We start from the raw sequence: 10,948 nt of genomic DNA, 5'->3' as shown, positions 1-10,948 counted from the left end.
ATGCGTACGTGCAAATCCACTCACCTCCTGCAACACTTATTACATGGGCCGACATAATGCTTTTAGCTATTGTCAAGCAACTGGGAGAGGAGCTCAACTGCTCCCTCACCTAATCTTCCTGCACTTATTTTTACCAGAGTGAAGACTTAATAAACAGCACCAGACATAAGTATAGCTAACACCAGTGCTATTTTTCTAGAACTGCCAGAACTGGGTTCCGGTAAATTCCAGATGAAAAAAGCCCTGGCTAACCCTAACCATGGGGGACACGGGTGGTGCTGTGGGTTAAACCACTGAGCCTAGGACTTGCCGATCAGAAGTTCGGAGGTTCAAATCCCCACGACGGGGTGAGCTCCCATTGCTCGGTCCCTGCTCCTGCCAACCTAGCATTTCGAAAGCACGTCAAAGTGCAAGTAGATAAATAGGTACCGCTCTGGTGGGAAGTTAAACGGCGTTTCTGTGCACTGCTCTGGTTCTCCAGAAGCAGCTTAGTCATGCTAGCCACATGACCCGGAAGCTGTACACCGGCTCCTTCGGCCAATAAAGCGAGATGAGTGCCACAACCCCAGAGTTGGTCATGACTAGACCTAATGGTCAGAGGTCCCTTTACCTTACCTTGCAAAGTATAAGAGACACAGTTAGAGCTGGATACACAAAGCAACCCTAAATCTTGGCACACTTTAGCTCTAGCAAACCTTTTTTGGGGATTCTATGACTGCAAAACAATCTGCTTTAGTTGCACATCTGAGGTGCAGATCTCTCGTTACACTGCAGCAGCAGTACAGATTGGGCTGTCACACAATGCAAGAGTTTGGAATACCTGAGTAATGTATTTCATTCATTTATTCGGGTCCACATCCTTCAGTTCATTGGTGTGATCCTCAGCCACACACTTATTAAGCCAAAATAGCCATGTGCTCTATGATTCCTTTCTCCCCCTCTGGGCATGCTGCGACTGAAGACTTCCTAGGTTAAGTAACCCTATTCTCTTGTTAAGTCTAAACTGGGAAACTGTGGTTACTAGGATCAGAACAAACCATAATAACCCCCCAAAAAACATCTTCCAAACCATTGTTTCAGATCCTACTAACCACAGTTACCAGGAAGGAGGGGGCCAGGCACATGGGCAAAACGCTCATGTCTATCTCGACTTAGTTCTTCTTTGGAGATCACTCAAAGCCAAGTAAGATTGTCTTCCATAAACACGTTTTAACAGTGAGCCCGTAAGTGACTGTGGAGGCCAATTCTGGATCCACACATCGTTCCACAGTGGGGACACAGGTTTCCGGGCAGAAGTTGGTCGTGGTGAGGGTTTGCCAAGCGTGCCTTCCTCTTAGCACGTTTCTTCCTTTCATCCTGAGTTTAAGCGTCTTCAAAGCCCATGACATCTTTGGTCAGGGCTGTTCTCTAAGTGGAGTACTCGCAGGCCGGTGTTTCCCAGTTGTCGGTGTTTATACTATTTATTTATTTATTAGATTTGCCTTGAGAGAGTCTTTCAACCTCTTCTGTTGATCACCAGCATTACACTTTCCATTTTTAAGTTTGGAATAGAGTAGTTGCTTTGGAAGAAGATAATCAGGCATCCGCACAACATGACCAGTCCACTGAAGTTGACATTGAAGAATCATTGCTTCAACACAAGTGATCTTTGCTTCTTCCAGTACACTGGCATTAGTTCGCCTGTCTTCCCAGGTGATGTCTATCTCCACTTAGTTAACCTAGGCATGAATGCCCAAATCTGGGCACACACTCTTTGTTTAGAAGCAAATTGGGAAGCATTTTTAGAACTTATGACAGATACATGCATGTTTTATTTTTTATTAAATTTCCATATTGCCCTTCATTCAAAGATCACAGGGTGGTTTACAATATGAAAACACAAAAGTACATACCATAATAGCAGACAAAAATAATACCTGTGTCCATGGATTGAAGCCTTAGGACTTCATAGCTCTTGCAATTTGCAACATCTTTAAAACTTATTTTGACCACCCACCTGCCTCAAAATTAGAAGACTGGATGGTTTGTGGACAACTTAACTGTAATTCTTAGCACTGTAAAAATCTGAGTTATGACTTACTTTTCCTGCTCCTACGGGGCCAATCACAATTAGTAATTCTCCCGGTCTGACAGTAATTGAAATGTTTTGAAGTGTCGGCAATTCCAAAGCCTATACATTAACAACAGAACAATTAATAAAAAATTCTGACAGATATTAGAATCAGAAAAGTCTGCAGTCCCAATAAAATATACCTGGAAACAGGGTTCAATGAAAGTAATAGTATTTGTTTCAAAGTAAATAGGTTAAGAATCAGGGTGGAAACTTCAAGCGATTTAGAATTACATCTATATTGTCTCAGCATTGTTTCAGAGTGAAACCTGGCCACATATTTTCTACATCATAGCTCAGCGGCATCTTTCCTTCTATTTGTTTCTTGAATATAACATAAATGCTATCCAGTGAGATCATTTAATAAGTTTTCAAGATTCGATATTTTATATATATATATATATATATATATATATATATATATATAGTAACTTTGTATTAATGTAACATCTTAATATGTAACTGTGTCTTTTTGTAATATTTTGTTTACGCTGTTGTCGCTTAAGTTTCCTGTACACCGCTTAGAGATATTTTTAATATATTTAGCGGTATAGAAATTAAATAAGCAATCAATAATCAATAAAAAAATGGAAACCAAGTCTCCACTAAAACCCAAGCCTCAGCTCACATGCCTGTGTTCTAAAACCTTTAATACTGATTCATTTTGAACTTCGGGAGGTTTGAATTTTGGAGGAAGATGCCTTTTGAAATATTATTTATAAAGCCCCACAAGGTGGCAGCATCAGCCCATTATTAACACACACTCATTCACAACACACAAACCATCCCGCCACAACCTTTGTGACCATGATATCACCTTCACTGTACTGCACTTTCATTCAACAGAAAATCTGATTCAGATATAACACTGTGTTTCAGAACGTAGCTATTGAATAGAAAGAATGCAGAGAACGCAATTTGAGATAGCTAGATAACATATGCTTGGTGAAATGGGGCCTACTGAATGATTACAGAATGTTAAGGAGAACTTCAAGAGTTCATAAAGTTGAATACGTGCACAAGTGAATCTCTGTATACCAAATGAGGCGCCTTTGCTGTATTATTTTCAGTACCTGCTTAAAACATTTTTGTTAAGGAAAGCCTTTCTAGGCAAGAAGACATCCAAGTGTTTTAATATTTTTAATTTACTGCTGAATTTAATTGATTTTCAAAGTTTTAACTACTTGCCTTTAAACTGTTCTTATTGATAGCTTTAATATTTCTTTTAAACAGATTAGAGATTTTGTTAGAATCAAACTGTGGATTTGCTGGACCAATGTTTTCCCTCAGGAATGGATTGGATGTGAGAACAGGCTGAAACCTAAGTCTGTTCAACTCGATCATGCAATCTGGAAACCATTTAAGCCGGCAATAAAGGCAGTGAAATTTTAAAAACTCTGTTTTAAAGGCTTAGGGTGTCTCAGCCGGCAGTAGCCTTGCTGCTGAACAGGGTTTGGATTTGGTGTAACTTTATGCTGTCTTAATTTACACCAGCTTCTGATGTAGAAGATTGCTTCCCTGCCCCCCAACCAAAAACCAACAACAACTCACCAAATTGGCTCCCCGTTGCTGCTTACTGCTTAAATTAATGATAAAAAGAGAATTCAGCAACATCCAGCTGTGGAAGAAGTGTACTTCTGGGATTAAATCAAACTCCTTCCTATTTTGCTGTTTCAAAGTGGGGGGAAATGACATTACCTTGTCCCAGTAACAGGTCAAATCCTGCACATGAAGGAGTGTATTTTCACTGCCAGTTTTGAGTTGCGGGCTGACCTCAGAAATCTCATCAAGGATCAAAAAGTTCTGCACCAACGGGGGGAAAGCACAAAGACTTCTTTGAGCACGAAGCAGAACCGCATAGGGAAAATAAGCCAGAATTTCCTTGTGAATCACAAGGTTACATAGCCACAGTCAGAAACGATAAATGGCGCTAACTGGTAAACAGCTTCAGGTCAGGAAAACTGAGAACCCACCACCTCCTTGTGAATATATAGGAAGAGCAGCCACCAAACACACCTGAAAAGTTAAATCACTGTCTAAGAAATTATAGTTTAAAGTTAGCATATTGAATTCTAAATGCACCCTGGAAAACTACTCTTTCATTCTACAAATCATGCAAAGTAGAGGTGTCGCCCCACAAAAAAATTAATAATGAGAACTAGATCAATAGCTGACCCAAGGCTGCTTCAAAGGCAAATTTTAAAATGAAGCAGAACATAGCAGAGACTCAGAGGTCTGACAGCCAGGTAAGCATTGATTCCCCCAGTGGTGCCCACCAACTGTATGGATGGGAAACGTATGATCCAAAAACCATCTAACTTCACCCATGAGGTCAAACAACAAGTCAGATGACTTTACTTGTGAAGTCAGCTGATGTGGAGGACACGGTTCAATTCTACATTGCTTGTGGATGCCTGCTCCTAGCGAGGAACAGGTACCCCCAGCCAGAAAACAGAATTTAACCCTTGCTCAATGGCTGATTTTGTTGTTGATTAGTCGTGTCCGACTCTTCGTGACCCCATGGCCCAGAGCAAGCCAGGCACCTCTGTCTTCCACTGCCTCCCGCAGTTTGGTCAAATTTAAATGGCTGATTTAACAGAGGTTAAATCTTGCTTGGTTTGGCTGCCACATACCAATGAACAGACACTCAAAGCCAAAGCAAGCTCCTTTTCCCTCCAAGTTTGGAAAATGCAGACTTCTTCTTCTCTCCCTGCCACCATAGGGAGGGGAGAAAGAAGTGCTACGTGAGCCCTGCACCTCGCACTTCTCAAAACATCCCTTGTGCTGTAGTTCCCAAGCACCTGACAGCCAGCCGGCTGGCTGATACTTGACCAGCGAGCAGCACAACGCAATCGCTTGTTGCCACAGCAATACTGTGAGATTGGCAGGTGAGTGGCCCTATCAAATTTGGTGGACTGGTAGACTGATCCTGACAAGTAAATTGGCAAGAAATGCTGACAAAATGTTTGTGTGCTTCCTCTCTTTAAGAGGCCACAAAGGACTAACATCTTCTTCTCTGGCTTGTAATAATAATAATAATAATAATAATAATAATAATAATAATAATAATATATATATATATTTATTTATTTATTTATTTATACCCCGCCCATCTGGCTGAGTTTCCCCAGCCACTCTGGGCGGCTTCCAATCAAGTGTTAAAAACTAAACAGCATTAAATATTAAAAACTTCCCTAAACAGGGCTGCTTTCAGATGTATTTTAAAAAGAAGATAGCTGCTTATTTCCTTCACATCTGAAGAAAGCCAAGGAAGATTGTCTTCCATCAACACGGTTTTAACAGTGAGTCTGTAAGTGACTGTGGAGGCCAATTCTGGATCCACACGTCCTTCCACAGTGGGGACACAAGTTTCCGGGCAGAAGTTGGTCGTGGTGAGGGTTTGCCAAGCGTGCCTTCCTCTTAGCATGTTTCTCCCTTTTGTCCTGAGTTTGAGCATCTTCAAACCCATGACACCTTTGGTAAAGGCTGTTCTCCAATTGGAGCACTCCCAGGCCAGTGTTTCCCAGTTGTCAGTGTTTATACTACATTTTTTGAGATTTGCCTTGAGAGAGTCTTTGAACCTCTTTTGTTGACCACCAGCAGTACCCTTCCCATTTTGAAGTTCGGAATAGAGTAATTGCTCTCACAAAGGGTTAACAGGAGGGAGACTTGCAAAAAAAAGTGGACTGGCAGTTTTGTGGATTTGTAATGCTGCAATTAAACATATCCAGAGAACATCCGCTTTTGTTTCTTACACAATACCTTGATTCGTCGAATGCTGACCATTGCTTCCGACGCTCTCTCAACAGCCGCAGGGAAGAAGAGAGTAACTGTGAGTCTCACGGCACCATAGAGAGACACCGCAACGAACACCCGACTTGCGGAGATCTGATTGCCCAGCAACACGTAAGTCATGAACGTCATAAACACGGTGATTTTGCTGGCAACGAAGAAAGATGCCAGGTTCATTCCTCGAAGGTAAGAACTCTTGAGAACCTTGGAGATCTCCTTCCTGAAAATAATAATAGTAATAATAACACAGAGTTGATTAATAAGTATTTATTTTCATGGCACATAACAATACAGTGGTACCTCGGGTTAAGTACTTAATTCGTTCTGGAGGTCCATTCTTAACCTGAAACTGTTCTAAACCTGAAGCACCACTTTAGCTAATGGGGCCTCCTGCTGCCGCCGCGCCGCCGGAGCCCGATTTCTGTTCTTATCCTGAAGCAAAGTTCTTAACCTGAAGCACTATTTCTGGGTTAGCGGAGTGTGTAACCTGAAGCGTATGTAACCCGAGGTACCACTGTATATTCAATGCACAAAGAGATCTTCTGAAACGTACGTATTTTAAACACACACCACGATAAATCAATCTAGAGAGAAGTGCATTCGAAGTCCTTTTGTTCTTCTAATTGCATTTAGTAATAAACAAGAGAGGAGAAAGAGTATAGCAGGAGCAAGATTTCATTTCCTGTGGCTGGATTTATATATATCTCTAATTTTAAAAACAAAAAAGGTTAAAAAAAGAGGGAATGGAGCCTCAGGATCCCTACAATTCTATGATTCTATGAAAATACCTGATAGCTTATACAATATATAGGATTGCTCTTTTGGAGCACATTTTTGAGGTCTCAAGGTATGACAAATTGAAAATATGCTATGTCCCGCTTTGTACTTCTCTCAGGTTTTAAAGACGGCGATATGTTTAAGTTACCGCATATGGCAACTGTAATTATTATTACATCACCACTACTTACAGAAATATATGTTACCATTGCATAAGCAAGAAAGAAACAGGCTATTCAGGCACATCGAGATAATTGTTTTATGTCCTCCAAAAAAAATTCTTGGAATCTTTTCTTGAGACATGGAAGAAGACATATCATTAAACTGCTATATAGCTGTTTTTTTAAAAAAAAACACACCAAAAAAACTAAGCAAACCAGAAGGTGGCAAGGTTGCCTGTCCATAACTTTGGATAAGCGTTCAACATTACCTTCTCATGTTGTTCACAAGATCAGCGAATGACTTTTCCCAAGCATACATCTTAATTATCCGCATTCCACTGATGACTTCATTCATGGTCCTGATCCTTATATCTGTGAAGGCTGCTGTTCTGCTCCTGCAATTTCAAGAGGACACTATTCAAGTTGCAATCAAACCATTTGTAGCTTTTTGTTTTTGCCTTTTTTAAAAAACATCCTCTAGGATATGGGCCCCAAAATGGTTAATGGTTATTCCGCAGACATCCATAGGTTATTTCCAAGCGGAAAGAATGTACGAATGCTAATGAATAACTGTTTAGTGAACTGTTTACCTAAGATTAGAGAATCATTTAAGCTTTTGACGCTGTTCCAATACACCTATGGGTGACCTTGAGCCAGTCACTCAGACCAACCTATAGCACAAGGTCATTGTGGGAATTAAATTAGGATGGAAAAGAACCTGGGCTTTTTTAAGCCAGAACTTGCAGGAACTTTGTTCTGGCATGTCTCAAGTGTGCGCCACTGCCATGATAAGAGAATGTATTCATAGTAAGTTCTGGTACCTCTTTTTCTGGAAAAATAGCACCGGAGAGAACCACAAAAGCCACTATGAGCTCGATGGAGGGAAAGGTGGGCTATAAATTATATACATTGAATGAATGAATGAATGAATGAATGAGGGAAAGTTTTTTCGGCTATCCAGGGCTTTTTTTCCAATCAGAACTCAGTTCTGGCACCTCTCAGGTGGGCGCCATTGCCATTGTTTCTGAAGCAGCTTAAAGGTTGGCAGCAAAGTACACAAATAATACCATGCCCTTGGAATTTTTTTAAAAAAATCTGAATTGTGTGATGCAGTCCTCCAACCCAAAGACGTTTACAAAAATGCATATATTAGGAGGCAGCGTGCATAAAGATGAACATATTAGTGAAATAAACCATTAAAAATCCATTTGATTAGAGGAAATTGCTCACAGAGAAATGTATACATTATTCAAAGCTGAATCTAAAAAGTTGCATATCAGGAGAAATTCATACTGCAAGGCTGATGAATTTTCATGAGGATTTTTGAATTGAATTGTTTTTGTTTTGATTGTGCATTATCAGTGATTTTATATTGTGATTTTGTCCACCCTGAGAACTGTGGGTATAGGGTGGTATACTAAAAATAAAAGTAAAAAACATTAATTCTTCAAGAACCTCCCCATGGTGCAGTTGGTGGCAGATGGCTTTGAGAAGAGGCAGGAGAAGGCAGCTAAAACCGGGTCAGGTACCTGGCGTAATCACTGTCTGCCACCCCACCCTCATTCTTCCAGAAAAGTCCCCATGGGGAAGTTGGTGGCAAGCCGTGGGTTGTGGATCCACACTGAGGGAATCTTGCCCGAGATGCAAAGACAAGAAGGTGGACAAGAAGGTCCACCAGGAGCGACCATTCCTTCTTCTCAAATATTTTCCTGGTCCTTGCCTCCATAGTCCTCTCCCCTTCTGACACTTCCTCTCAAAGTACAGAACTTCACTTTCCCCTATTGGCATGAATATGCTGGTTGCATTTGTAGAAGGAAGTAAAAGATACCCTCAGGGACACCATGAGGGCAGGGCCCAAATTTATTTCCTCAAAACCATTTTGAGTCAGCCCTGCTCCTTTCTGCAATCTAGAATAACCTTTATATACCTAAAGGCTTAATATTACACAACTCTAGAATTCCCTCTGCAACAAGGAAACCTCACAGGGTTTTAAGAAGCCTGGCAAAAAAACCCATTTTGGGGGGGGGTGTAGACTGACATTTGGCTGAAAGAGTGCTGGACCCAAGAAAAATCCCTCACTTAGTCATAATGTTCACTGAAGTTGCCATGGCGAAGTTCCATGCCTACCTCGTGGAACTGTTGGAAGGATAAAATTGAGAATCTAAATAGATACTGCCCGAACCTTAAAACACAATTGTATGCAATTTGGGCTATAAATGTTGCTGTTGGGTGAGTGGGAAGTCACTAGTTTTGTTGAATTGAAGGAACGTCTCCACCCATCGTTCAGCCTGGACACCGAGGTCCAGCGCCAAGGGCCTTTTGGCGGTTCCCTCACTGCGAGAAGTGAGGTGACAGGGAACCAGGCAGAGGGCCTTCTCGGTAGTGGCACCTGCCCTGTGGAACACCCTCCCATCAGATATCAAGGAGATAAACAACTACCTGACATTTAGATGACATCTGAAGGCAGCCCTGTTTAGGGAAGTTTTTAATGTTTGATGTTTTATCACATTAATTAATTAATTAATTAATAATATTAATAATATTAATAATAATAATAATAATAATGATAATAATAATAATAATAATAATAATAATAATAATAATAATAATAATATTCTATTGGGAGCCACCCAGAGTGGCTGGGGAAATCCAGCCAGGTGAGTGGGGAATGAATGAATAAATAAATAAATATAATAATAGTTGGCCTTACCACTGAGCAATTTGTCTTTTCAAAACCTCAACAAATGCAGTAACTGAGAATTTGCCACATTTTTTCTTTAATGCCTTTTAAAGCAGACACGTCAACCAAAAGAGAATGCAATGGCAGAGCATGTCATGTTAGGCGGTCAAAGCTCAAGTTTGCAAATTTCTTCCGTAAGCAGTCTTAAAAACGTGGTTTTGGGTGTGAGGGAATTCAAACCTGCTATTATTTTTGCGATTGGACAGTATTTAGTTTGGTAAATCTATGTTTGATTTTAAAAGCACATACGCTGCTCTTGGAAAAACCAGAGAATGTTTAGTTTACCTTTTGAAAATGCTGGGTAATGCTAAATAAATAAATAAACAAACAAACAAACAAACAAACAAATAATGTAGAATATAACTGCAAGTACTTGGGCAATGACTGATTTCTGTGCAATTTTACAAACAGTTTACTTACCGAGTAAAACTAAATTATATTAATTTAACCAAACTATCTTTTGAATTCCCAAGTCATGTTATAACCTTTTCGCACCCCTCATTTTTTGAATTTAAAAGTTAAAAATTGCAACCCTCCCTAATGCAATAGGTTCCTTACTCTTGATTGCCCAAGCAAATAGTCCAAAAACAAGATGTCATAAAGATTAAAACAAAAAACAAAAACCTGTATCATACAAGCAAGGACTTCCAGTGCTTTCTGTTCTTTCCACTGAATGAACACGCTCCTTTTTTTCCAATACTTTATGTAAAAATGTGCACATAACAAAATACAAACCAAAACAAAAATGAAGTTGGCAGGTTTCTTTCTAGGGATCTTTTAAACATTCTGAAACAAAAATCACGAGATGCCAAATGCTTTTACCTCAGCGATGAGAACAGCCTCCCAATGCAGCTTTGCAGAGGAAGCAGAATAATTAAAACAGCCATTCCCGCAAGACATGAGGGGCCAATTTCAAGCCAAAGAAGGGCCGTTACTGCTATCGCTTGAAGGGGTCCGGCCCATAAGAAGTGCAAAAAAATAGTCACCTGCAGAAACGGAAACACACAAATTTACTGAAAGCAGCCATTAGAGCCGAGAGTGTGACAGTCGCAGGTGTATTTCACATATTTTAGCAGCAATGGCGAATTCCCTTACACAATCATACCTGGGTTCAGAGATGCCTGTGACCAGTGCTTTTTTCGGGGGGGGGGGCGCAGGGGTACACATACCTCTAAACATTTTGTGAAACTTTGTACTTTTGTCCATTTACTGAATTTATTTTTCCCGATTTGAACCATAAAATGGTGATGTTCTTGAGTCAAAATGAGAGTACCCCTAAACATTTTTGCAGGTACCCCTGAACCAAAGATGACTACATGGAAGAAATTCTGGAGGCAGCAATTTGTGTGTCTGTATGCGAAGTAGCCT

General features: G+C 40.3%; 1 protein-coding gene across 1 annotated transcript in view; it reads right to left on the bottom strand.

Moving 5' to 3' along the window:
* Window positions 1-10,948, bottom strand: part of ABCC4 (ATP binding cassette subfamily C member 4 (PEL blood group)) — a 153,194-nt gene that overhangs the window by 118,142 nt on the left and 24,104 nt on the right. The window lies entirely within an intron of this gene.

The sequence above is a fragment of the Podarcis filfolensis genome (assembly GCF_964270895.1).
Source record: "Podarcis filfolensis genome assembly, chromosome: 4".
Taxonomy (NCBI): Eukaryota; Metazoa; Chordata; class Lepidosauria; order Squamata; family Lacertidae; genus Podarcis; species Podarcis filfolensis.
This window is presented reverse-complemented; position numbering and strand designations above follow the sequence as displayed.